We start from the raw sequence: 25738 nt of genomic DNA on the forward strand, positions 1-25738 counted from the left end.
CTGTGAGATTTCTGAAAATTTGAATGTGAATATATATACTGATAGTCAGTATGCTTTTGGGGTGGTTCATAACTTTGGTCGAGTCTGGGCTGAGAGAGGGTTTTTGACATCACATGGTGCCAGAATTCAACATGGCCCTTTGATTGTACAATTTTTGACATCACATGGCGCCAGAATTCAACATGGCCCTTTGATTGTACGATTGCTGTCTGCACTCACGTTTCCAAAGCGCCTAGCAATAGTGAAATGCGAGGCACACAAAAAGGTAACATGTAAAATAGGAGAGGGAAACGCGTTTGCAGACAGAATTGCGAAACAAACTGCCACTGATTTAAATACCAAAATGATGACGGTTCAGACTGAGGAAGTACCCTGTATGATAGAAAATGGAGTTGCTACTGTCAAAGAAATGCAGGCCGAAGCTACGGCCGATGAAATACAAGGGTGGGCAGAGGGCTCTGCTTAGTTAGATCTGGAGGGTTGTTGGGCGGACAAGGGAACTAGAAACTGGATGTTGCCAAATTCGTATGTGACTGCAATGGTCCACAGCCCAACACACATCTGTGCGAAAAAGATAATACAGCACCTATCTACAGTATGGCAGAATGTAAACATAAAGAAGAATGCAGAGCGGTTGGTACAGAACTGTATCACGTGTTTACAACACAATGTAGTAAAGGGAACAGTGACTCCAATAGGCAGTTTTGGCCCGCCCTCTATGCCTTTTGAAGTAATCCATTTTTGATTTCATAGAGATGGAGAGATGCCAAAATTGGAAATGTGTTAGTGGTGATTTGTCCGTTCAGCAAGTGGCTGGAGGCATATCCCTTAAAAGACTGCACAGCAATGAGCATGGCAAAAGTAATGCTTAAAGAATATTTTTCCCGTTTTGGCTTGCCCAGTGTCCTATGGTCAGATAATGGCCCACCTTTTGTGGGCGCAGTGGTGTTACAGATATGTGCGGATCTTCAGATTGATAAGCGATTCCATAGTTCAAGGCATCTGAGTTCGGCCGGTCTTGTGGAGAGGCACGTCGGGATTCTGAAGTCAAAAATAAGCAAGATATGTGCAGGAAGCAAGTTGAGTTGGGTGGATGCATTACCAATAGCGCTATTATGCATGCGTACATCTGTACAGGCTAAAACTGGGCTCTCCTCGTACGAAACCGTAATGGGGAGGCTGGCAAATGTTTGGTGCGCACCTCAGCCAAAACGACTTAGAGAGGTAGAACATCCTGTGCTTAGTACTTATTGTGGCCTTTTAATGCAGAAATTGCGTTTGATTCATCAGCAGGTGCAGGAGGCTTTACCAGTGAGATACACCGGTCCGGGGCACGCGCTGGAGCCAGGAGACTGGGTGCTGCTTAACTAACATTTTTGAAAGAAAGTCATCGTTAGCACCCAGGTGGCGCAGCCCCTATCAACTACTCTTGGCAATGCAGACGGCGATACGGGTGGATGGACGGAAGTCGTGGATCCATGCCACCCATGCCAAAAAGATTCCAACTTCACTGAAAGACTTGCCTGACCCAGACGACCGGGAAGAGAGAGCAGTCCTAGAAACGAAAGACGCTGTTGCCAGTAAGCCGCCACCAAATCTGCCCAAGCGAGAAGTGAAACTCGAAACAAAGGCTGAGATGATTGCCAAAAAGGGGGAAGGGCAAAGAGTGCCCCAACGTTGCCCAGCAGAATCTACATTACTGTTGGCCGACACGAAATCTGCCTTGCAAATACCGGCAGAAACTAAACGTGTGCCCCTTTGGCGCCCACCAGCACTTGCCAGCATGCCAAAGACCGAATCTACATCACTGGCGCAGCACACACCAGCACCTACAGTAGCACCACAGGCTGACTTTGAGCCTGAATCTGGAGGTGCACCGGCACTGTTCACGGATCACACAATACCAGGAGTGAGGCGATATAAATTTGTGGCCTCGAAAGACAAAGTGATCAACAGTTCTTTGGTGTTTGTCAACTTCTGGCTCTGCTCATGGACGGAGAAGGAACTAGAGGTGTAGAGGAGAGAAGCGTGAGAATTGTGCAAGTCGGACAATTCAAGACTCGCGGCTCCTCTGTGCGATCATAAAAAGTACATGTGTCTGGAAACAGAGCGGACAAGCTGGGCGCACATGGTACTAAGGCAATAGATAACTGATCAAAAGTCCTCTGAGCAGTATGAGAAAGGACAAGTGATCTTGCCTAAAAACAAATGAGCAAATCCAGGCTATAAAGGACTGGCAGAAGTGAACTTATTGACATCAGAGCAAGTGCAACGAAGACAGATATCCACGACGAACTCTAATAAGGAAGCACAACAACGATGAGAAACATGTCGGGACCGGTTTCAGCCTCCTCCTGCACCGCTGCTGAGAATGAGTTAATTGTAAAGACTGTAAGCTTAAGAAAAACGCATGGTAAAAAGAATTGTATGCTGGCACTGACAATAATTATGTGCTTTGAGTGTGGTAGCACCAATAATGACAGCCCTAGTATTATGGTATGTGGAATCAATACACCCATTGGGAATGTTTTTACCAGTAGTTAATATATCCACTACTGAAATCCCGGTTCATGTGATTACTTATACCCTGTCCCCAATGGAAGAAAGACACAGGGAAGGGTTTGGGAACAATACGTTGTTATTAATTATGAATATGACACATGCAATTCTAAAGAAAACAAATTGCTGGGTATGTGCCCATTTACCGCAGCATGCTGGGAAAGGAATAGGTTGGTATGTACAGCCATTACCATTAAATTCTGCATGTAGTGCATCTTTAAGTGCAATGTTCTATGGGAAATGGAATAAGAGTAGTATGGGTCAATGAGACAGAACAAACATGAATGAGTTTGAGGAAATAATTATGAGGCCTGTGGGTTGTTCCATATTCCATAAAGCACAAGTGATGACCCCAGAGCCTACGAGGAAAAGTACGCGAAAGATAACACGACAAAATAGACAAGATAGATTGTCCCCACCAGTTAAAACATCTGTGATGACGTTTCGTGTAAGAACAGACGGGAACAAAGATGCAGTTCCCCCTTCTTACACGGTGAATTATAACCCAAGAACTGTCCCTTTTTGTCTAAAAAAGAAAGGCTCTTGTTCAGTCGGAACATTTACTGGATAAATGAATACAGTGGTATTAAAATGGGAAATAGAACCAGTATATGTGGGAGATCCAGTTTATTTTATATGTGGAGAGAAAGCATATCCTTGGTTGCCCAGAAACTGGGGAGGTACATGTTACCTAGGTCTACTGTTCCCAGGAGTGTTCCTCTTAGAAACTTGAGACATGGCCAGACTATCCAGATCTAGAGCCAAAAGGAGTAGCTAAGGCATTCTGATAGCGACTGACGTAGCAAAAACATTAATTCCATTTTTGTCCCAAATAGTGAACTCCTATAACATAAGGCAGCTGTCCAGAATACTAAAAAATACCATAAACACAATGACAGATATATTATTTAACATGACGTTGGAAGAAAAAGGAATCAGGTTAATGATGCTGCAAAATAGAATGGCTCTCGATGTGATCTTGGTTGATCGTGGGGGAATTTGCAAAATAGTGGGATCAGCGTGTTGTGTATTTGTAGAGGACTATTCCCCTACAATCTTTGAAGCGATAAAGAAAATGCATGTCCTAAGCTCTGAACTCCATACTGGAGAAGGGGGCTGGGGAATAGAGTCCTGGTTTTGGGGAATACTGCATTCTTGGGGATGGAAGTTGATTTCAATATTAGTAGTGGTGTTTGGAATATTCATAACGTGCTGTTTTTGCATACACTGCCTACTGATAGTTTGCACTGAGGTAACTGAGGGATGTACTAAGGGATGTATGCATATGATGACAAAACAAACTTATGGTTGGGCTGACCAAGACACAAATGAGATGAAAACAGTAAAATAATTGATGGCCACAGATATTAATGAAGATGATGATGCTTACAATAGCATGCAAAATTCAGACATAAGTACTTCAGACTTATCGTCATCAGAGGAGGATAAAATGAATGGATGAGACGTTTGGCATACGGCCAAAGGAGGGATTGTCGGTCTAGAAAAATGGATACCTCTCATATTTGACGGCAAACGTATGTTGGTGGCCGTGGGCCAACCGTCTCATGCACGATATGGCAGACCTATAGCTTTCCAAGTTTGCCAATGAACAACCATTTTGATGTAACAAGGATCACCATTTTGTTTTCTAACCATTGCTCATTGCTTTATGTTCTTATTGCTTCGCAGCACATTTTCTGCTTACACTGCTCGACTGTAAAACATTGTTGTCTGAACGTGAAAGGACAAGGCCGCAGGGCCGCGATGATAACAAGAGTTCGTTGAAACACAACGTAGGCGGCGCCAGGAAAGAATGCCCGGCTCCCTCCCGAATGTAGCCTTGAAGCAGAGCTGCAGGGCATTTAATAATTTCGCAGCTGCCAGCCAGTCTCGTTATATGGTAGAATATGTTAGAATAAAGCAGCTTCAGGCTTGAATTATGCTCTTCTTACGGCCCCCCCCTTTACTGAGCCCTGTAGAGCGTGTCGGCTCCCAGGACACGAATAGCATCTCATAGATAGCAAGGTCTGGAATGTGACTCTTCCCCCGTATGTAGCTTGCATCCAAGAACAGAAGCACTGTGTTCTGTTCAACAACTGAAAGATGCCTCCGCCCTTGCAAATTGCATATTGTTACTAGAATAGATATTTGAAGGTGTCATAATTGTCGAAAGTGTCCATCATCACACCGAGTTCAAAGAAACCCAATAAAGGGGGGCGTTAAACATGTCATAGCTGATTGTATGATATGCATTTTGTATATATGTAACTGATGTACGTAATTCACTCTCTTGCGTCCCTCGAGGTCTAGAGATACACGTCGCGGGGCGTGAGACCGAGTTGGCCAACTGAGACTATTTGCTTTGCAATAAACCCTAGCTTTGGGAATACAACCTTGTGTCCTGCGTATCTATCGTGTGGTGACTTGCCTTGTTTCCATAGACGTAAGGGACCCCTAGGGGCCTCTTTCAGCCTAAGATGCATTTTAAGGCCTTTTTTGGGCTGCTAACATACTCTGAACTTTCAGAGGTGAAGGATACATTTTCAGGGGAATTTCAGTGATCTAGGATGCGGGTTAATGCCCCTTTCAAGCTGCATATGTTTTTGGGACATTCAGAGCTCTCTGACACAGTTTCTGGGCCACCAACATTTTATGGACTTTAGTGGGACTAGGATGCCTGTAAAGCTCTTTTTTGGGCCTCCAAAGTTTTCAACCTCTTTGCAGCCTAACATGCATTTTAAGGCCTTTTTTGGGCTGCTAACATATTCTGAACTTTCAGGTGTGTAGGATACATTATCGGGAATTTCAGTGGTCTAGGATGCAGGATAATGCCACTTTCAGGCTGCAAATGTTTTTGGGACATTCAGAGCTCTCTGACACCATTTCTGGGCCACCAACATTTTCTGGACTTTAGGTGGTCTAGGATGGTAAACCCCCTTTTTGGGCCTCCAATTTTTCAACTTTTTTGCCGGCCTAAGATGAATCTTAATGCCTTTTTTGGGCTGCTAACATATTCTGAACTTTCAGGGGTGTAGGATACATTTTTCGTGTCCAAAATATATTTGGGAATTTCAGGTCTAGTAAGTGGGTTAATGCCCCTTTCAGGCTGCAAATGTTTTTGGGACATTCAGAGCTCTCTGACACAGTTTCTGGGCCACCAACATTTTATGGACTTTAGTGGGACTAGGATGCCTGTAAACCCCTTTTTTGGGCCTCCAAAGCTTTCAACCTTTTTGCAGGCCTAAGATGCATTTAAGGCCTTTTTTGGGCTCCTTACATATTCTGCACTTTCAGGGGTGTAGGATACATTTTTCGTGCCCAAAATATTTTTGGGAATTTCAGTGGTCTAGGAAGCGGTTTAATGCCCCTTTCAGACTGCAAATGTTTTTGGGATATCCAGAGTTCTCTGACACAGTTTTTGAGCCGCCAACCTTTTCTGGACTTTAGGGGACCTAGTATACCTGTAAACCCCTTTTTTGGGCCTCCAGTTTTCAACATTTTTGCAGGCCTAAGATGCATTGTAAGGGCTTTTTTGGGCTGCTAACATATTCTGAACTTTCAGGGGTTTAGGATGCATTTTTCCTGCCTGAAATATTTTTGGGAATTTCAGTGGTCTAGGATGTGGGTTAATGCCCTTTTTTTTCAAGCTGCACATGTTTTGGGACATTCAGAGCTCTGTGGCTCAGTTTTTGGGCCACCAACATTTTCTGGACTTTAGGGGGGTCTAGGATGCCTATAAACTCCTTTTTTGGGCATCCAACATTTTCAACATTTTTGCAGGCCTAAGATGCATTCTAAGGCTTTTTTTGGGCTATCATATTTTGAACTTTCAGGGGTGTAGGATGCATTTTTCGTGCCAAAATTATTTTTGGGAATTTCAGTGGTCTAGGATGCGGTTAATGTCCCTTTCAAGCTGCAAATGTTTTTGGGACATTCAGAGCTCGCTGACAGTTTATGGGGCCACCAACATTTTCTGGACTTTAGGGGGGGGGGCGTCTAGGATGCCTATAAACCCCTTTTTTGGGCATCCAACATTTTCAATATTTTTTCAGGCCTAAGATGCATTTTAAGGTCTATTTTGAGCTACTAACATATTCTGAACTTTCAGCGGTGTAGGATGCATTTTTCGTGCCCAAAATATGTTTGGGAATTTCAGTGGTCTAGAATGCGGGTTAATGGACCATATCAGGCTGCAAATGTTTTTCGGACATTCATAGCTCTCTGGCACAGTTTTTGGGCCACCAACATTTTCTGGACTTTAGTGGGTCTAGGATGCCTGTAAAAACCCCTTTTTTGGGCCTCCAAAGTTTTCAACATTTTTGCAGGCCTAAGATGCATTCTAAGGCCTTTTTTGGGCTGCTAACATATTCTGAACTTTCAGGGGTGTAGGATGCATTTTTCGTGCCAAAATTATTTTTGGGTTTTCAGTGGGCTAGGATGTGGGTTAATGCCCTTTTCAAGCTGCAAATGTTTTGGGGACATTCAGAGCTCTGTGGCTCAGTTTTTGGGCCACCAACATTTTCTGGACTTTAGGGGGTCTAGGATGCCTATAAACCCCTTTTTTGGGCCTCCAAAGCTTTCAATATATTTGCTGGCCTAAGATGCATTTTAAGGCCTTTTTTGGGCTGCTAACATATTCTGAACTTTCAGGGGTGTAGGATGCATTTTTCGTGCCCAAAATATTTTTGGGAATCTCAGTGGTCTAGGATGCGGGTTAATGCCCCTTTTGGGCTGCAAATGTTTTTGGGACATTCAGAGCTCTCTGGCACAGTTTTTGGGCCACCAACATTTTCTGGACTTTAGGGGGTCTAGGATGCCTATAAACCCCTTTTTTGGGCATCCAACATTTTCAACATTTTTGCAGGGCTGATGCATTTTAAGGCCTTTTTTGGGATGCCAACATATTCTGAACTTTCTGGGGTGTAGGATGCATTTTTCGTGCCCAAAATATTTTTGGGAATTTCAGTGTCTAGGATGCGGTTAATGTCCCTTTCAAGCTGCAAATGTTTTTGGGACATTCAGAGCTCGCTGACACAGTTTATGGGGCCACCGACATTTTCTGGACTTTAGGGGGGGTCTAGGATGCCTGTAAACCCTTTTTTGGACCTCTAAAGTTTTCAATATTTTTGCAGGCCTAAGATGCATTCTAAGGCCTTTTTTGGGCTACTAACATATTCTGAACTTTCAGGGGAATAGCATGCATTTTTCGTGCCCAAAATATTTTTGGGAATTTCAGTTGTCTAGGATGCGGGTTAATGCCCCTTTCCGGTTGCAAATGTTTTTTGGGACATTCAGAGCTCTCTGACACAGTTTATGGTCCACCAACATTTGCTGGACTTTAGGGGTCTAGGATGAATGTAAACCCCTTTTTTGGGGCCTCTAAAGTGTTCAATATTTTTGCTAGCCTAAGATGCATTTTAAGGCCTTTTTTGGACTGCTAACACATTCTGAACTTTCAGGGGTGTAGGGTGCATTTTTCATACCCAAAATATTTTTGGGAATTTCAGTGGTCTCGGATGCGGGTTAATGCCCCTTTCGGGCTGCAAATGTTTTTGGTACATTCATAGCTCTCTGGCACAGTTTTTGGACCACCAACATTTTCCAGACTTTAGGTGGTCTAGGATGCCTGTAAACCCCTTTTTTGGGCCTCCAAAGCTTTCAACATTTTTGCAGGCCTAAGATGCAGTTTAAGGTCTTTTTTGGGCTGTAGCATATTCTGAAATTTCAGGGGTGTAGGATGCATTTTTCGTGCCAAAATTATTTTTGGGAATTTCAGTGGTCTAGGATGCGGGTTAATGCCCCTTTCAAGCTGCAAATGTTTTTCGGACATTCAGAGCTCTCTGGCACAGTTTTTGGGCCACCAACATTTTCCGGACTTTAGGGGGTCTAGGATGCCTGTAAACCCCTTTTTTGGGCCTCCAAAGCTTTCAACATTTTTGCAGGCCTAAGATGCATTTTAAGGCCTTTTTTGGGCTGCTAACATATTCTGAACTTTCAGGGGTGTAGGATGAATTTTTCGTGCCCAAAATATTTTTGGAAATTTCAGTGGTCTAGAATGTGGGTTAATGACCATATCAGGCTGCAAATGTTTTTGGGACATTCATAGCTCTCTGACACAGTTTTTGGCCACCATCATTTGCTGGACTTTAGGGGGTCTAGGATGCCTGTAAACCCCTTTTTTGGGCCTCCAAAGGTTTCAACATTTTTGCAGGCCTAAGATGCATTTTAAGGCCTTTTTTGGGCTGCTAACATATTCTGAACTTTCAGGGGTGTAGGATGTATTTTTTGTGCCAAAATTATTTTTGGTAATTTCAGTGGTCTAGGTTAATGCCCCTTTTGGGCTGCAAATGTTTTTCAGACATTCAGAGATCTGTGGCTCAGTTTTTGGGCCACCAATATTTTCTGGACTTTAGTGGGTCTAGGATGCCTGTAAACCCTTTTTTGGGCCTCCAAAGTTTTCAATATTTTTGCAGGCCTAAAATGCATTTTAAGGTCTGTTTTGAGCTGCTAACATATTCTGAACTTTCAGGGGTGTAGGATGCATTTTTCGTGCCCAAAATATTATTGGGAATTTCAGTGGTCTAGAATGTGGGTTAATGCCGCTATCAAGCTGCAAATGTTTTGGGGACATTCAGAGCTCTCTAACACCGTTTTTGGCCACCAACATTTGCTGGACTTTAGGGGGTCTAGGATGCCTATAAACCCCTTTTTTGGGCCTCCAAAGCTTTCAATATATTTGCTGGCCTAAGATGCATTTTAAGGCCTTTTTTGGGCTGCTAACATATTCTGAACTTTCAGGGGTGTAGGATGCATTTTTCGTGCCCAAAATATTTTTGGGAATCTCAGTGGTCTAGGATGCGGGTTAATGCCCCTTTTGGGCTGCAAATGTTTTTGGGACATTCAGAGCTCTCTGGCACAGTTTTTGGGCCACCAACATTTTCTGGACTTTAGGGGGTCTAGGATGCCTATAAACCCCTTTTTTGGGCATCCAACATTTTCAACATTTTTGCAGGGCTGATGCATTTTAAGGCCTTTTTTGGGATGCCAACATATTCTGAACTTTCTGGGGTGTAGGATGCATTTTTCGTGCCCAAAATATTTTTGGGAATTTCAGTGTCTAGGATGCGGTTAATGTCCCTTTCAAGCTGCAAATGTTTTTGGGACATTCAGAGCTCTCTGGCACAGTTTTTGGGCCACCAACATTTTCTGGACTTTAGGGGTCTAGGATGCCTGTAAACCCCTTTTTTGGGGCCTCTAAAGTCTTCAACATTTTTGCAGGGCTGATTTATTTTAAAGCCTTTTTTGGGATGCCAACATATTCTGAACATTCAGGGGTGTAGGATGCATTTTTCGTGCCAAAATATTTTTGGGAATTTCAGTGTCTAGGATGCGGTTAATGTCCCTTTCAAGCTGCAAATGTTTTTGGGACATTCAGAGCTCTCTGGCACAGTTTTTGGGCCACCAACATTTTCTGGACTTTAGGGGGGTCTAGGATGCCTGTAAACCCCTTTTTTGGGCCTCTAAGGTTTTCAATATTTTTGCAGGCCTAAGATGCAGTTTAAGGTCTTTTTTGGGCTGCTAACATATTCTGAACTTTCTGGGGTGTAGGATGCATTTTTCGTGCCCAAAATATTTTTGGGAATTTCAGTGGACTAGGATGCGGGTTAATGCCCCTTTCAGGCAGCAAATGTTTTTGGGACATTCAGAGCTCTCTGGCACCGTTTGTGGGCGACCAACATTTTCTGGATTTTAGGGGGTCTAGGATGCCTGTAAACTCCTTTTTTAGGCTTCCAAAGTTCTCAACATTTTTGCAGGCCTAAGATGCATTTTAAGGCCTTTTTTGGACTGCTAACACATTCTGAACTTTCAGGGGTGTAGGGTGCATTTTTCATGCCCAAAATATTTTTGGGAATTTCAGTGGTCTAGGATGCGGGTTTATGCCCCTTTCAGGCTGCAATGTTTTTTGGACATTCATAGCTCTCTGGCACAGTTTTTGGGCCACCTTCATTTTCTGGACTTTAGTGGGTCTAGGATGCCTGTAAACCCTTTTTTTTGGCCTCCAAAGTTTTCAACATTTTTGCAGGCCTAAGATGCATTTTAAGGCCTTTTTTGGGATGCCAACATATTCTGAACTTTCAAGGGTGTAGGATGCATTTTTCGTGCCCAAAATATTTTTGGGAATCTCAGTGGTCTAGGATGCGGGTTAATGCCCCTTTTGGGGCTGCACATGTTTTTGGGACATTCAGAGATCTGTGGCTCAGTTTTTGGGCCACCAACATTTTCTGGACTTTAGGGGGGTCTAGGATGCCTATAAACCCCTTTTTTGGGCATCCAACATTTTCAACATTTTTGCAGGCCTAAGATGCATTCTAAGGCCTTTTTTGGGCTAACACATTCTGAACTTTCAGGGGTGTAGGGTGCATTTTTCGTGCCCAAAATATTTTTGGGAATTTCAGTGGTCTAGGATGCGGGTTAATGCCCCTTTCGGGCTGCAAATGTTTTTCGGACATTCATAGCTCTCTGGCACAGTTTTTGGGCCACCAACATTTTCTGGACTTTAGGGGGGTCTAGGTTGCCTATAAACCCCTTTTTTGGGCATCCAACATTTTCAACATTTTTGCAGGCCTAAGATGCATTTTAAGGCCTTTTTTGGACTGCTAACACATTCTGAACTTTCAGGGGTGTAGGGTGCATTTTTCGTGCCCAAAATATTTTTGGGAATTTCAGTGGTCTAGGATGCGGGTTAATGCCCCTTTCGGGCTGCAAATGTTTTTTGGACATTCGTAGCTCTCTGGCACAGTTTTTGGGCCACCAACATTTTCTGGACTTTAGGGGGGTCTAGGATGCCTGTAAACCCTTTTTTGGGCCTCTAAAGTTTTGAACATTTTTGCAGGCCTAAGATGCATTTTAAGGTCTTTTTTGGGCTTCTAACATATTCTGAACTTTCTGGGGTGTAGGATGCATTTTTCGTGCCCAAAATATTTTTGGGAATTTCAGTGGTCTAGGATGCGGGATAATGCCCCTTTCGGGCTGCAAATGTTTTTCGGACATTCATAGCTCTCTGGCACAGTTTTTGGGTCACCAACATTTTCTGGGCTTTAGGGGGTCTAGGATGCCTGTAAACCCCTTTTTTGGGCCTCTAAAGTTTTCAACATTTTTGCAGGCCTAAGATGCATTTTAAGGCCTTTTTTTGGGATGCCAACATATTCTGAACTTTCAGGGGTGTAGGATGCATTTTTCGTGCCCAAAATTATTTTTGGGAATTTCAGTGGGCTAGGATGTGGGTTAATGCCCTTTTCAAGCTGCAAATGTTTTGGGGACATTCAGAGCTCTGTGGCTCAGTTTTTGGGCCACCAACATTTTCTGGACTTTAGGCGGTCTAGGATTCCTGTAAACCCCTTTTTTGGGCCTCTAAAGTTTTTAATATTTTTGCTGGTCTAAGATGCATTCTAAGGCCTTTTTTGGGCTGCTAACATATTCTGAACTTTCAGGGCTGTAGGATGCATTTTTCGTGCTAAAATTATTTTTGGGAATTTCAGTGGGCTAGGATGTGGGTTAATGTCCTTTTCAAGCTGCAAATGTTTTTGGGACATTCAGAGCTCGCTGACACAGTTTATGGGGCCACCAACATTTTCTGGACTTTAGGGGGGTCTAGGATGCCTGTAAACCCTTTTTTGGGCCTCTAAAGTTTTCAATATTTTTTCAGGCCTAAGATGCATTTTAAGGTCTATTTTGAGTTACTAACATGTTCTGAACTTTCAGGGGTGTAGGATGCATTTTTCATGCCCAAAATATTTTTTGGAATTTCAGTGGGCTAGGATGTGGGTTAATGCCCTTTTCAAGCTGCAAATGTTTTGGGGACATTCAGAGCTCTGTGGCTCAGTTTTTGGGCCACCAACATTTTCTGGACTTTAGGGGGTCTAGGATGCCTGCAAACCCCTTTTTTGGGCCTCCAAAGTTTTCAACATTTTTGCAGGCCTAAGATGCCTTTTTTGGGATGCCAACATATTCTGAACTTTCAGGGGTGTAGGATGCATTTTAAGTGCCAAAATTATTTTTGGGAATTTCAGTGGTCTAGGATGTGGGTTAATGCCCATTTCAAGCTGCAAATGTTTTTGGGACATTCAGAGCTCGCTGACACAGTTTATGGGGCCACCAACATTTTCTGGACTTTAGGGGGGTCTAGGAAACCCTTTTTTGGGCCTCTAAAGTTTTGAACATTTTTGCAGGCCTAAAATGCATTTTAAGGTCTCTTTTGGGCTTCTAACATATTCTGAACTTTCTGGGGTGTAGGATGCATTTTTCATGCCCAAAATATTTTTGGGAATTTCAGTGGTCTCGGATGCGGGTTAATGCCCCTTTCGGGCTGCAAATGTTTTTCGGACATTCAGAGCTCTGTGGCTCAGTTTTTGGGCCACCAACATTTTCTGGACTTTAGGGGGTCTAGGATGCCTGTAAACCCCTTCTTTGGGCCTCCAAAGTTTTCAACATTTTTGCAGGCCTAAGATGCATTCTAAGGCCGTTTTTGGGCTAATATATTCTGAACTTTCAGGGGTGTAGGATGCATTTTTTGTGCCAAAATTATTTTTGGTAATTTCAGTGGTCTAGGTTAATGCCCCTTTCAAGCTGCAAATGTTTTTCGGACATTCAGTGCTCTCTGGCACAGTTTTTGGGCTACCAACATTTTCTGGACTTTAGGGGGGTCTAGGATGCCTGTAAACCCTTTTTTTGGGCCTCTAAAGTTTTCAATATTTTTGCAGGCCTAAGATGCATTTTAAGGTCTTTTTTGGGCTGCTAACATATTCTGAACTTTATGGGGTGTAAGATGCATTTTTCGTGCACAAAATATTTTTGGGAATTTCAGTGGTCTAGGATGCGGGTTAATGCCCCTTTCAGGCAGCAAATGTTTTTGGGACATTCAGAGATCTGTGGCTCAGTTTTTGGGCCACCAACATTTTCTGGACTTTAGGGGGGTCTAGGTTGCCTATAAACCCCTTTTTTGGGCATCCAACATTTTCAACATTTTTGCAGGCCTAAGATGCATTTTAAGGTCTATTTTGAGCTGCTAACACATTTTGAACTTTCAGGGGTGTAGGATGCATTTTTCGTGCCCAAAATATTTTTGGGAATTTCAGTGGTCTAGGATGTGGGTTAATGCCCTTTTCAAGCTGCAAATGTTTTTGGGACATTCAGAGCTCTGTGGCTCAGTTTTTGGGCCACCAACATTTTCTGGACTTTAGGGGTCTAGGATGCCTGTAAACCCCTTTTTTGGGCCTCCAAAGTTTTCAACATTTTTGCAGGCCTAAGATGCATTCTAAGGTCTATTTTGAGCTACTAACATATTCTGAACTTTCAGGGGTGTAGGATGCATTTTTCGTGCCCAAAATATTTTTTGGAATTTCAGTGGTCTAGAATGCGGGTTAATGACCATATCAGGCTGCAAATGTTTTTCGGACATTCATAGCTCTCTGGCACAGTTTTTGGGCCACCAACATTTTCTGGACTTTAGTGGGTCTAGGATGCCTTGTAAACCCATTTTTTCGGCCTCCAAAGTTTTCAACATTTTTGCAGGCCCAAGATGCATTCTAAGGCCTTTTTTGGGCTGTTAACATATTCTGAACTTTGATGGGGTGTAGGATGCATTTTTCGTGCCAAAATTATTTTTGGGAATTTCAGTGGGCTAGGATGCGGGTTAATGCCCTTTTCAGGTTGCAAATATTTTTTGGGACATTCAGAGCTCTCGGGCACAGTTTTTGGACCACCAACATTTTCTGGACTTTAGGGGGGGTCTAGGATGCCTGTAAACCCTTTTTTGGGCCTCTAAAGTTTTCAATATTTTTTCAGGCCTAAGATGCATTTTAAGGTCTATTTTGAGTTACTAACATATTCTGAACTTTCAGGGGTGTAGGATGCATTTTTCGTGCCCAAAATATTTTTGGGAATTTCAGTGGGCTAGGATGTGGGTTAATGCCCTTTTCAAGCTGCAAATGTTTTGGGGACATTCAGAGCTCTGTGGCTCAGTTTTTGGGCCACCAACATTTTCTGGACTTTAGGGGGTCTAGGATGCCTGCAAACCCCTTTTTTGGTCCTCCAAAGTTTTCAACATTTTTGCAGGCCTAAGATGCATTCTAAGGTCTATATTGTGCTGCTAACATATTCGGAACTTTCAGGGGTGTAGGATGCATTTTTCATGCAGAAAATATTTTTGGGAATTTCAGTGGTCTAGAATGTGGGTTAATGCCCCTATCAGGCTGCAAATGTTTTTGGGACATTCAGAGCTCTTTGACACAGTTTTTGGCCACCAACATTTGCTGGACTTTCGGGGGTCTAGGTTGCCTGTAAACCCCTTTTTTGGGCCTCTAAAGTTTTCAATATTTTTGCAGGCCTAAGATGCATTTTAAGGTCTTTTTTGGGCTGCTAACATATTCTGAACTGTCTGGGGTGTAGGATGCATTTTTCGTGCCCAAAATATTTTTTGGAATTTCAGTGGGCTAGGATGTGGGTTAATGCCCTTTTCAAGCTGCAAATGTTTTGGTGACATTCAGAGCTCTGTGGCTCAGTTTTTGGGCCACCAACATTTTCTGGACTTTAGGGGGTCTAGGATGCCTGCAAACCCCTTTTTTGGGCCTCCAGAGTTTTCAACATTTTTGCAGGCCTAAGATGCCTTTTTTGGGATGCCAACATATTCTGAACTTTCAGGGGTGTAGGATGCATTTTAAGTGCCAAAATTATTTTTGGGAATTTCAGTGGTCTAGGATGTGGGTTAATGCCCTTTTCAAGCTGCAAATGTTTTGGGGACATTCAGAGCCCTGTGGCTCAGTTTTTGGGCCACCAACATTTTTTGGACTTTAGGGGGTCTAGGATGCCTGTAAAACCCTTTTTTGGGCCTCCAAAGTTTTCAACATTTTTGCAGGGCTGATTTATTTTAAGGCCTTTTTTGGGATGCCAACATATTCTGAACTTTCAGGGGGGTAGGATGCATTTTTCGTGCACAAAAATATTTTTGACAATTTTCAGTGGTCTAGGATGCGGGTTAATGCCCCTTTCGGGTGCACATGTTTTTGGGACATTCAGAGCTATCTGGCACAGTTTTTGACCACCAACATTTGCTGGACTTTAGGGGTCTAGGATGCTTGTAAACCCCTTTTTTGGGCCTCCAAAGTTTTCAATATTTTTGCTGGTCTAAGATGCATTTTAAGGCCTTTTTTGGGCTGCTAACACATTCTGAACTTTCAGGGGTGTAGGATGCATTTTACGTGCCCAAAATATTTTTGGGAATTTCAGTGGTCTAGGATGTGGGTTAATGCCCCTTTCAGGCAGCAAATGTTTTTCGGACATTCAGAGCTCTCTGGCACAGTTTTTGGGCCACCAACATTTTCTGGACTTTAGGGGGGGTCTAGGATGCCTGTAAACCCCTTTTTTGGGCCTCCAAAGTTTTCAATATTTTTGCTGGTCTAAGATGCATTTTAAGGCCTTTTTTGGGATGCCAACATATTCTGAACTTTCAGGGGGGTAGGATGCATTTTTCGTGCACAAAAATATTTTTGACAATTTTCAGTGGTCTAGGATGCGGGTTAATGCCCCTTTCGGGTGCACATGTTTTTGGGACATTCAGAGCGCTCTGGCACAGTTTTTGACCACCAACATTTGCTGGACTTTAGGGGTCTAGGATGCTTGTAAACCCCTTTTTTGGGCCTCCAAAGTTTTCAATATTTTTGCTGGTCTAAGATGCATTTTAAGGTCTTTTTTTGGGATGCCAACATATTCTGAACTTTCAGGGGTGTAGGATGCATTTTTCGTGCCCAAAATTATTTTTGGGAATTTCAGTGGGCTAAGATGTGGGTTAATGCCCTTTTCAAGCTGCAAATGTTTTGGGGACATTCAGAGCTCTCTGGCACCGTTTTTGGGCCACCAGCATTTTCTGGACTTTAGGGGGTCTAGGATGCCTATGAACCCCTTTTTTGGGCCTCTAAACTTTTCAATATTTTTGCTGGTCTAAGATGCATTTTAAGGCCTTTTTTGGGCTGCTAACACATTCTGAACTTTCAGGGGTGTAGGATGCATTTTTCGTGCCCAAAATATTTTTGACAATTTTCAGTGGTCTAGGATGCGGGTTAATGCCCCTTTCAGGCAACAAATGTTTTTGGGACATTCAGAGCTCTCTGGCACCATTTTTGGGCCACCAACATTTTCTGGACTTTACGGGGGCTAGGATGCCTGTAAACCCCTTTTTTGGGCCATCAAAGTTCTCAAAATTCTTGCAGGCCTAAGATGCATTTTAAGGTCTTTTTTGGGGTGCTAACACATTCTGAACTTTCAGGGGTGTAGGATGCATTTTTCATATTTTTAGGAATTTCAGTGGTCTCAGATGCGGGTTAATGCCCCTTTCGGGCCGCACATGTTTATGGGACATTCAGAGCTCTCTGGCACAGTTTATGGACCACCAACATTTTCTAGACTTTAGGTGGTCTAGGATGCCTGTAAACCCCTTTTTTGGGCCTCCAAAGTTTTTAACATTTTTGCAGGCCTAAGATGCATTCTAAGGCCTTTTTTGGGCTAACATATTCTGAACTTTCAGGGGGGTAGGATGCATTTTTCGTGCCAAAATTATATTTGGGAATTTCAGTGCTCTAGGATGCGGGTTAATGCCCCTTTCAAGCTGCAAATGTTTATGGGACATTCAGAGCTCTCTGGCACAGTTTATGGACCACCAACATTTTCTAGACTTTAGGTGGTCTAGGATGCCTGTAAACCCCTTTTTTGGGCCTCTAAAGTTTTCAATATTTTTGCTGGTCTAAGATGCATTTTAAGGTCTTTTTTGGGGTGATAACATATTCTGAACTTTCTCTGGTGTAGGATGCATTTTTCGTGGTCAAAATATTTTTAGGAATTTCAGTGGTCTAGGATGCGGGTTAATGTCCCTTTCAAGCTGAAAATGTTTTTTGGGACATTCAGAGCTCTCTGACACAATTTTTGGACCACCAACATTTTCTAGAATTTAGGTGGTCTAGGATGCCTGTAAACCCCTTTTTTGGGCCTCCAAAGTTTTCAACATGTTTGCTGGGCTGATGCATTTTAAGGCCTTTTTTGGGAGGCCAATATATACTGAACTTTCAGGGGTGTAGGATGCATTTTTCGTGCCCAATATATTTTTGGGAATTTCAGTGGTCTAGGATGCGGGTTAATGCCCCTTTCAAGCTGCAAATGTTTTTGGGACATTCAGAGCTCTCTGACACAGATTTTGGACCACCAACATTTTCTAGACTTTAGGTGGTCTTGGATGCCTGTAAACCCTGTTTTTGGGCCTCCAAAGTTTTCTCCATTTTTGCAGGCCTAAGATGCATTTTAAGGCCTTTTTTGGGCTGCTAACACATTCTGAACTTTCAGGGGTGTAGGATGCATTTTTAGTGCCCAAAATATTTTTGGGAATTTCGGTGGTCTAGGATGCGGGTTAATGCCCCTTTCAGGTTGCAAATGTTTTTGGGACATTCAAAGCTCTCTGACACAGTTTTTGGGCCGCCAAAATTTTCTGGACTTTAGGGGGTCTAGGATTCCTGTAAACCCCTTTTTTGGGCCTCTAAAGTTTTCAATATTTTTGCAGGCTTAAGATGCATTTTAAGGTCTTTTTTGGGCTGCTAACATATTCTGAACTTTCAGGGGTGTAGGATGCATTTTTCCTGCCCAAAATATTTTTGGGAATTTCAGTGGTCTAGGATGCGGGTTAATGCCCCTTTCCGGTTGCAAATGTTTTTTTGGGACATTCAGAGCTCTCTGACACAGTTTATGGACCACCAACATTTTCTAAACTTTAGGTGGTCTAGGATGCCTGTAAACTCCTTTTTTGGGCCTCCAAAGTTCTCAACATTTTTGCAGGCCTAAGATGCATTTTAAGGTCTTTTTTGGGGTGCTAACACATTCTGAACTTTCCGGGGTGTAGGATGCATTTTTCGTGCCCAAAATATTTTTGGGAATTTCAGTGGTCTAGGATGCGGGTTAATGCCCCTTTCAGACAGCAAATATTTTTGGGACATTCAGAGCTCTGTGGTTCAGTTTTTGGGCCACCAACATTTTCTGGACTTTAGGGGTCTAGGATGCCTGTAAACCCCTTTTTTGGGCCTCCAAAGTTTTCAACATTTTTGATGGCCTAAGCTGCATTCTAAGGCCTTTTTTGGGCTAACATATTCTGAACTTTCAGGGGTGTAGGATGCATTTTTCGTGCCCAAAATATTTCTGGGAATTTCAGTGGTCTAGGATGCGGGTTAATGTCCCTTTCAAGCTGAAAATGTTTTTTCGGACATTCAGAGCTCTCCGGCACAGTTTTTGACTACCAACATTTGCTGGACTTTAGGGGGTCTAGGATGCATGTAAACCCCTTTTTTGGGCCTCCAAAGTTTTCAATATTTTTGCAGGCCTAAGATGCATTTTAAGGTCTTTTTTGGGCTAACCTTTTCTGAACTTTCAGGGGTGTAGGATGCATTTTTCGTGCCAAAATTATTTTTGGGAATTTCAGTGGTCTAGGATGCGGGTTAATGCCCCTTTCGGGCTGCAAATGTTTTTGGGACATTGAGCGCTCTCTGGCACAGTTTTTGGGCCACCAACATTTTCTGGACTTTAGGGGGGTCTAGGATGCCTGTAAACCCCTTTTCTGGGCCTCCAAAGTTATTAACATTTTTGAAGGCCTAAGATACATTTTAAGGTCTTTTTTTGGGATGCCAACATATTCTGAACTTTCTGGGGTGTAGGATGCATTTTTCATGCCCAAAATATTTTTTGGAATTCCAGTGGTCTAGGATGCGGGTTAATGCCCCTTTCGGGCTGCAAATGTTTTTCGGACATTCATAGCTCTCTGGCACCGGTTTTGGGCCACCAACATTTTCTGGACTTTAGGGGGGGTCTAGGATGCCGGTAAACCCCTTTTTTGGGCCTCCAAAGTTTTAAATATTTTTACAGGCCTAAAATGCATTTTAAGGTCTTTTTTGGGCAGCTAACATATTCTGAACTTTCAGGGGTGTAAGATGCATTTTTCGTGCCCAAAATATTTTTGGGAATTTCAGTGGTCTAGGATGCGGGATAATGCCCTTTACCGGTTGCAAATGTTTTTTGGGATATTCAGAGCTCTCTGACACAGTTTTTGGACCACCAACATTTTCTAGAATTTAGGTGGTCTAGGATGCTTGTAAACCCCTTTTTTGGGCCTCCAAAGTTTTCAAAATTTTTGCAGGGCTGATGCATTTTAAGGCCTTTTTTGGGATGCCAATATATACTGAACTTTCAGGGGTGTAGGATGCATTTTTCGTGCCCAATATATTTTTGGGTATTTCAGTGGTCTAGGATGCGGGTTAATGCCCCTTTCAGAGCTCTGTGGCTCAGTTTTTGGGCCACCAATATTTTCTGGACTTTAGGGGGGCTAGGATGCCTGTAAACCCCTTTTTTGGGCCTCTAAAGTTTTCAATATTTTTGCTGGTCTAAGATGCATTTTAAGGTCATTTTTTGGGCTGCTAACATATTCTGAACTTTGTGGTGTGTAGGATGCATTTTTCGTGCTCAAAATATTTTTAGGAATTTCAGTGGTCTCGGATGCGGATTAATGCCCCTTTCGGGCTGCAAATGTTTTTCGGACATTCATAGCTCTCTGGCACAGTTTTTGGGCCACCAACATTTTCTGGACTTTAGGGGGTCTAGGATGCCTGTAAACCCCATTTTTGGGCCTCTAAAGTTTTCAATATTTTTGCAAGCGTGAGTTGCATTTTAAGGTCTTTTTTGGGCTGCTAACATATTCTGAACTTTCAGGGGTGTAGGATGCATTTTTTGTGCCCAAAATATTTTTGGGAATTTCAGTGGTCTAGGATGCGGGTTAATGCCCCTTTCAGGCAGCAAATGTTTTTGGGACATTCAGAGCTCTCTGGCACCGTTTTTGGGCCACCAACATTTTCTTGACTTTAGGGGGGCTAGGATGCCTGTAAACCCCTTTTTTGGGCCTCCAAAGTTCTCAACATTTTTGCAGGCCTAAAATGCATTTTAAGGTCTATTTTGGGCTGCTAACATATTCTGAACTTTCAGGGGTGTAAAATGCATTTTTCGGGCCCAAAATATTTTTGGGAATTTCAGTGGTCTAGGATGCGGGATAATGCCCTTTTCCGGTTGCAAATGTTTTTTGGGACATTCAGAGCTCTCTGACACAATTTTTGGACACCAACATTTTCTAGAATTTAGGTGGCCTTGGATGCCTGTAAACCCCGTTTTTGGGCCTCCAAAGTTTTCAACATTTTTGCAGGCCTAAGATGCATTTTAAGGCCTTTTTTGGGATGCTAACATATTCTGAACTTATGGGGTGTAGGATGCATTTTTCGTGCCCAAAATATTTTTGGGAATTTCAGTGGTCTAGGATGCGGGTTAATGCCCCTTTCGGGCTGCAAATGTTTTTCGGACATTCATAGCTCTCTGGAACAGTTTTTGGGCCACCAACTTTTTCTGGACTTTAGGGGCTCTAGGATGCCTGTAAACCCCTTTTTTGGGCCTCCAAAGTTTTCAACATTTTTGATGGCCTAAGATGCATTCTAAGGCCTTTTTTGGGCTAACATATTCTGAACTTTCAGGGGTGTAGGATGCATTTTTAGTGCCCAAAATATTTTTGGGAATTTCGGTGGTCTAGGATGCGGGTTAATGCCCCTTTCAGGTTGCAAATGTTTTTGGGACATTCAGAGCTCTCTGACAGTTTTTGGGCCACCAACATTTTCTGGACTTTAGGGGGTCTACGATTCCTGTAAACCCCTTTTTTGGGCCTCTAAAGTTTTCAATATTTTTGCAGGCCTAAGATGCATTTTAAGGTCTTTTTTGGGCTGCTAACATATTCTGAACTTTCAGGGGTGTAGGATGCATTTTTCCTGCCCAAAATATTTTTGGGAATTTCAGTGGTCTAGGATGCGGGTTAATGCCCCTTTCCGGTTGCAAATGTTTTTTTGGGACATTCAGAGCTCTCTGACACAGTTTATGGACCACTAAAATTTTCTAGACTTTAGGTGGTCTAGGATGCCTGTAAACCCCTTTTTTGGGCCTCCAAAGTTCTCAACATTTTTGCAGGCCTAAGATGCATTTTAAGGTCTTTTTTGGGGTGCTAACACATTCTGAACTTTCAGGGGTGTAGGATGCATTTTTCGTGCCCAAAATATTTTTGGGAATTTCAGTGGTCTAGGATGCGGGTTAATGCCCCTTTCAGACAGCACATATTTTTGGGACATTCAGAGCTCTCTGGCACTGTTTTTGGGCCACCAACATTTTCTGGACTTTAGGGGGGCTAGGATGCCTGTAAACCCCTTTTTTGGACCTCCAAAGTTTTCAATATTTTTGATGGCCTAAGATGCATACTAAGGCCTTTTTTGGGCTAACCTATTCTGAACTTTCAGGGGTGTAGGATGCATTTTTCGTGCCCAAAATATTTTTGGGAATTTCAGTGGTCTAGGATGCGGGATAATGCCCTTTTCCGGTTGCAAATGTTTTTTGGGACATTCAGAGCTCTCTGGCACAGTTTTTGGGCCATCAACATTTTCTGGACTTAGGGGGTCTACGATGCCTGTAAACCCCTTTTTTGGGCCTCCAAAGTTTTCAACATTTTTGCAGGCCTAAAATGCATTCTAAGGCCTTTTTTGGATATATTCTAAACTGTCAGGGGTGTAGGATGCATTTTTCGCGCCCAATATATTTTTAGGAATTTCAGTGGTCTCGGATGCGGGTTAATGCCCCTTTCGGGCTGCAGATGTTTTTCGGACATTCATAACTCTCTGGCACAGTTTATGGGCCACCAACATTTTCTGGACTTTAGGGGGTCTAGGATGCCTGTAAACCCCTTTTTTGGGCCTCCAAAGTTTTTAAAATGTTTGCAGGCCTAAGATGCATTCTAAGGCCTTTTTTGGGATGCCAACATATTCTGAACTTTCAGGGGTGTAGGATGCATTTTTCGTGCCAAAATTATTTTTGGGAATTTCAATGGTCTAGGATGTGGGTTAATGCCCCTATCAGGCTGCAAATGTTTTTGGGCCATTCAGAGCTCTCTGGCACAGTTTTTGAGCCACCAACATTTTCTGGACTTTAGGGGGGTCTAGGATGCCTGTAAACCCCATTTTTGGGCCTCTAAAGTTTTCAATATTTTTGCAGGCCTAAAATGCCTTTTAAGGTCTATTTTGGGCTGCTAACATATTCTGAACTTTCAGGGGTGTAGGATGCATTTTTCGTGCCCAATATATTTTTGGGAATTTTAGTGGTCTAGGATGCGGGTTAATGCCCCTTTCAAGCTGCAAATGTTTTTGGGACATTCAGAGCTCTCTGACACAGTTTTTGGACCACCAACATTTTCTAGACTTAAGGTGGTCTTGGATGCCTGTAAACCCCGTTTTTGGGCCTCCAAAGTTTTCAACATGTTTGCTGGGCTGATGCATTTTAAGGCCTTTTTTGGGATGCCAATATATTCTGAACTTTCAGGGGTGTAGGATGCATTTTATGTGCCCAAAATATTTTTGGGATTTTCAGTGGTCTAGAATGTGGGTTAATGCCCCTATCAGGCTGCAAATGTTTTTGGGACATTCAGAGCTCCCTGACAGTTTTTGGCCACCAATATTTGCTGGACTTTAGGGGGTCTAGGATGCCTGTAAACCCCTTTTTTGGGTCTCCAATGTTTTCAACATTTTTGCAGGCCTAAGATGCATTTTAAGGCCTTTTTTTGGCATGCCAACATATTCTGAACTTTCAGGGGTGTAGGATGCATTTTTCGTGCCCAAAATATTTTTGGGAATTTCAGTGGTCTAGGATGCGGGTTAATGCCCCTTTCAGGTTGCAAATGTTTTTGGGACATTCAGAGCTCTCTGACACAGTTTTTGGGCCACCAACATTTCCTGGACTTTAGGAGGTCTAGGATGCCTGTAAACCCCTTTTTTGGGCCTCCAAAGTTTTCAACATTTTTGATGGCCTAAGATGCATTCTAAGGCCTTTTTTGGGCTAACATATTCTGAACTTATGGGGTGTAGGATGCATTTTTTGTGCCAAAATTATTTTTGGGAATTTCAGTGGTCTAGGTTAAAGCCCCTTTCGGGCTGCAGATGTTTTTTCGGACATTCAGAGCTCTCTTGCACAGTTTTTGGACCACCAACATTTTCCAGACTTTAGGTGGTCTAGGTTGCCTGTAAACCCCTTTTTTGGGCCTCCAAAGTTTTCAACATTTTTGCAGGGCTGATTTATTTTAAGGCCTTTTTTGGGATGCCAACATATTCTGAACTTTCAGGGGTGTAGGATGCATTTTTCGTGCCCAAAATATTTCTGGGAATTTCAGTGGTCTAGGATGCGGGTTAATGTCCCTTTCAAGCTGAAAATGTTTTTCGGACATTCAGAGCTCTCCGGCACAGTTTTTGGACCACCAACATTTTCCAGACTTTAGGTGGTCTAGGTTGCCTGTAAACCCCTTTTTTGGGCCTCCAAAGTTTTCAACATTTTTGCAGGCCTAAGATGCATTTTAAGGCCTTTTTTTGGGATGCCAACATATTCGGAACGTTCAGGGGTGTAGGATGCATTTTTCGTGCCCAAAATATTTTTGGGAATTTCAGAGGTCTAGGATGCGGGTTAATGCCCCTTTCCGGTTGCAAATGTTTTTTGGGACATCCAGAGCGCTCTATCACAGTTTTTGGGCCATCAACATTTTCTGGACTTAGGGGGTCTACGATGCCTGTAAACCCCTTTTTTGGGCCTCCAAAGTTTTCAACATTTGTGCAGGCCTAAAATGCATTCTAAGGCCTTTTTTGGATATATTCTAAACTGTCAGGGGTGTAGGATGCATTTTTCATGCCCAAAATATTTTTGGTAATTTCAGTGGTCTAGGATGCGGGATAATGCCCTTTTCCGGTTGCAAATGTTTTTTGGGACATTCAGAGCTCTCCGACACAGTTTTTGGACCACCAACATTTTCTAGAATTTAGGTGGTCTAGGATGCCTGTAAACCCCTTTTTTGGGCCTCCAAAGGTTTCAAAATTTGTGCAGGCCTAAAATGCATTCTAAGGCCTTTTTTGGATATATTCTAAACTGTCAGGGGTGTAGGATGCATTTTTCATGCCCAAAATATTTTTGGTAATTTCAGTGGTCTAGGATGCGGGATAATGCCCTTTTCCGGTTGCAAATGTTTTTTGGGACATTCAGAGCTCTCCGACACAGTTTTTGGACCACCAACATTTTCTAGAATTTAGGTGGTCTAGGATGCCTGTAAACCCCTTTTTTGGGCCTCCAAAGTTTTCAACATTTTTGCAGGGCTGATGCATTTTAAGGCCTTTTTTGGGATGCCAATATATACTGAACTTTCAGGGGTGTAGGATGCATTTTTCGTGCCCAATATATTTTTGGGAATTTCAGTGGTCTAGGAGGCGGGTTAATGCCCCTTTCAGAGCTCTGTCGCTCTGTTTTTGGGCCACCAATATTTTCTGGACTTTAGGGGGGCTAGGATGCCTGTAAACCCCTTTTTTGGGCCTCTAAAGTTTTCAATTTTTTTGCTGGTCTAAGATGCATTTTAAGGTGATTTTTTGGGCTGCTAACATATTCTGAACTTTTTGGTGTGTAGGATGCATTTTTCGTGCTCAAAATATTTTTAGGAATTTCAGTGGTCTCGGATGCGGATTAATGCCCCTTTCGGGCTGCAAATGTTTTTCGGACATTCATAGCTCTCTGGCACAGTTTTTGGGCCACCAACATTTTCTGGACTTTAGGGGGTCTAGGATGCCTGTAAACCCCTTTTTTGGGCCTCCAAAGTTTTTAAAATGTTTGCAGGCCTAAAATGCATTTTAAGGTCTATTTTGGGCTGCTAACATATTCTGAACTTTCAGGGGTGTAGGATGCATTTTTCGTGCCCAAAATATTTTTGGGAATTTCAGTGGTCTAGAATGTGGGTTAATGTCCCTATCAGGCTGCAAATGTTTTTGGGCCATTCAGAGCTCTCTGGCACAGTTTTTGAGCCACCAACATTTTCTGGACTTTAGGGGGGCTAGGATGCCTGTAAACCCCTTTTTTGGGCCTCTAAAGTTTTCAATACTTTTGCAGGCCTGAGTTGCATTTTAAGGTCTATTTTGGGCTGCTAACATATTCTGAACTTTCAGGGGTGTAAGATGCATTTTTCGTGCCCAAAATATTTTTGGGAATTTCAGTGGTCTAG

Source organism: Ambystoma mexicanum, chromosome 14 (assembly GCF_040938575.1).
Source record: "Ambystoma mexicanum isolate Mex_15411 chromosome 14, UKY_AmexF1_1, whole genome shotgun sequence".
Taxonomy (NCBI): domain Eukaryota; kingdom Metazoa; phylum Chordata; class Amphibia; order Caudata; family Ambystomatidae; genus Ambystoma; species Ambystoma mexicanum.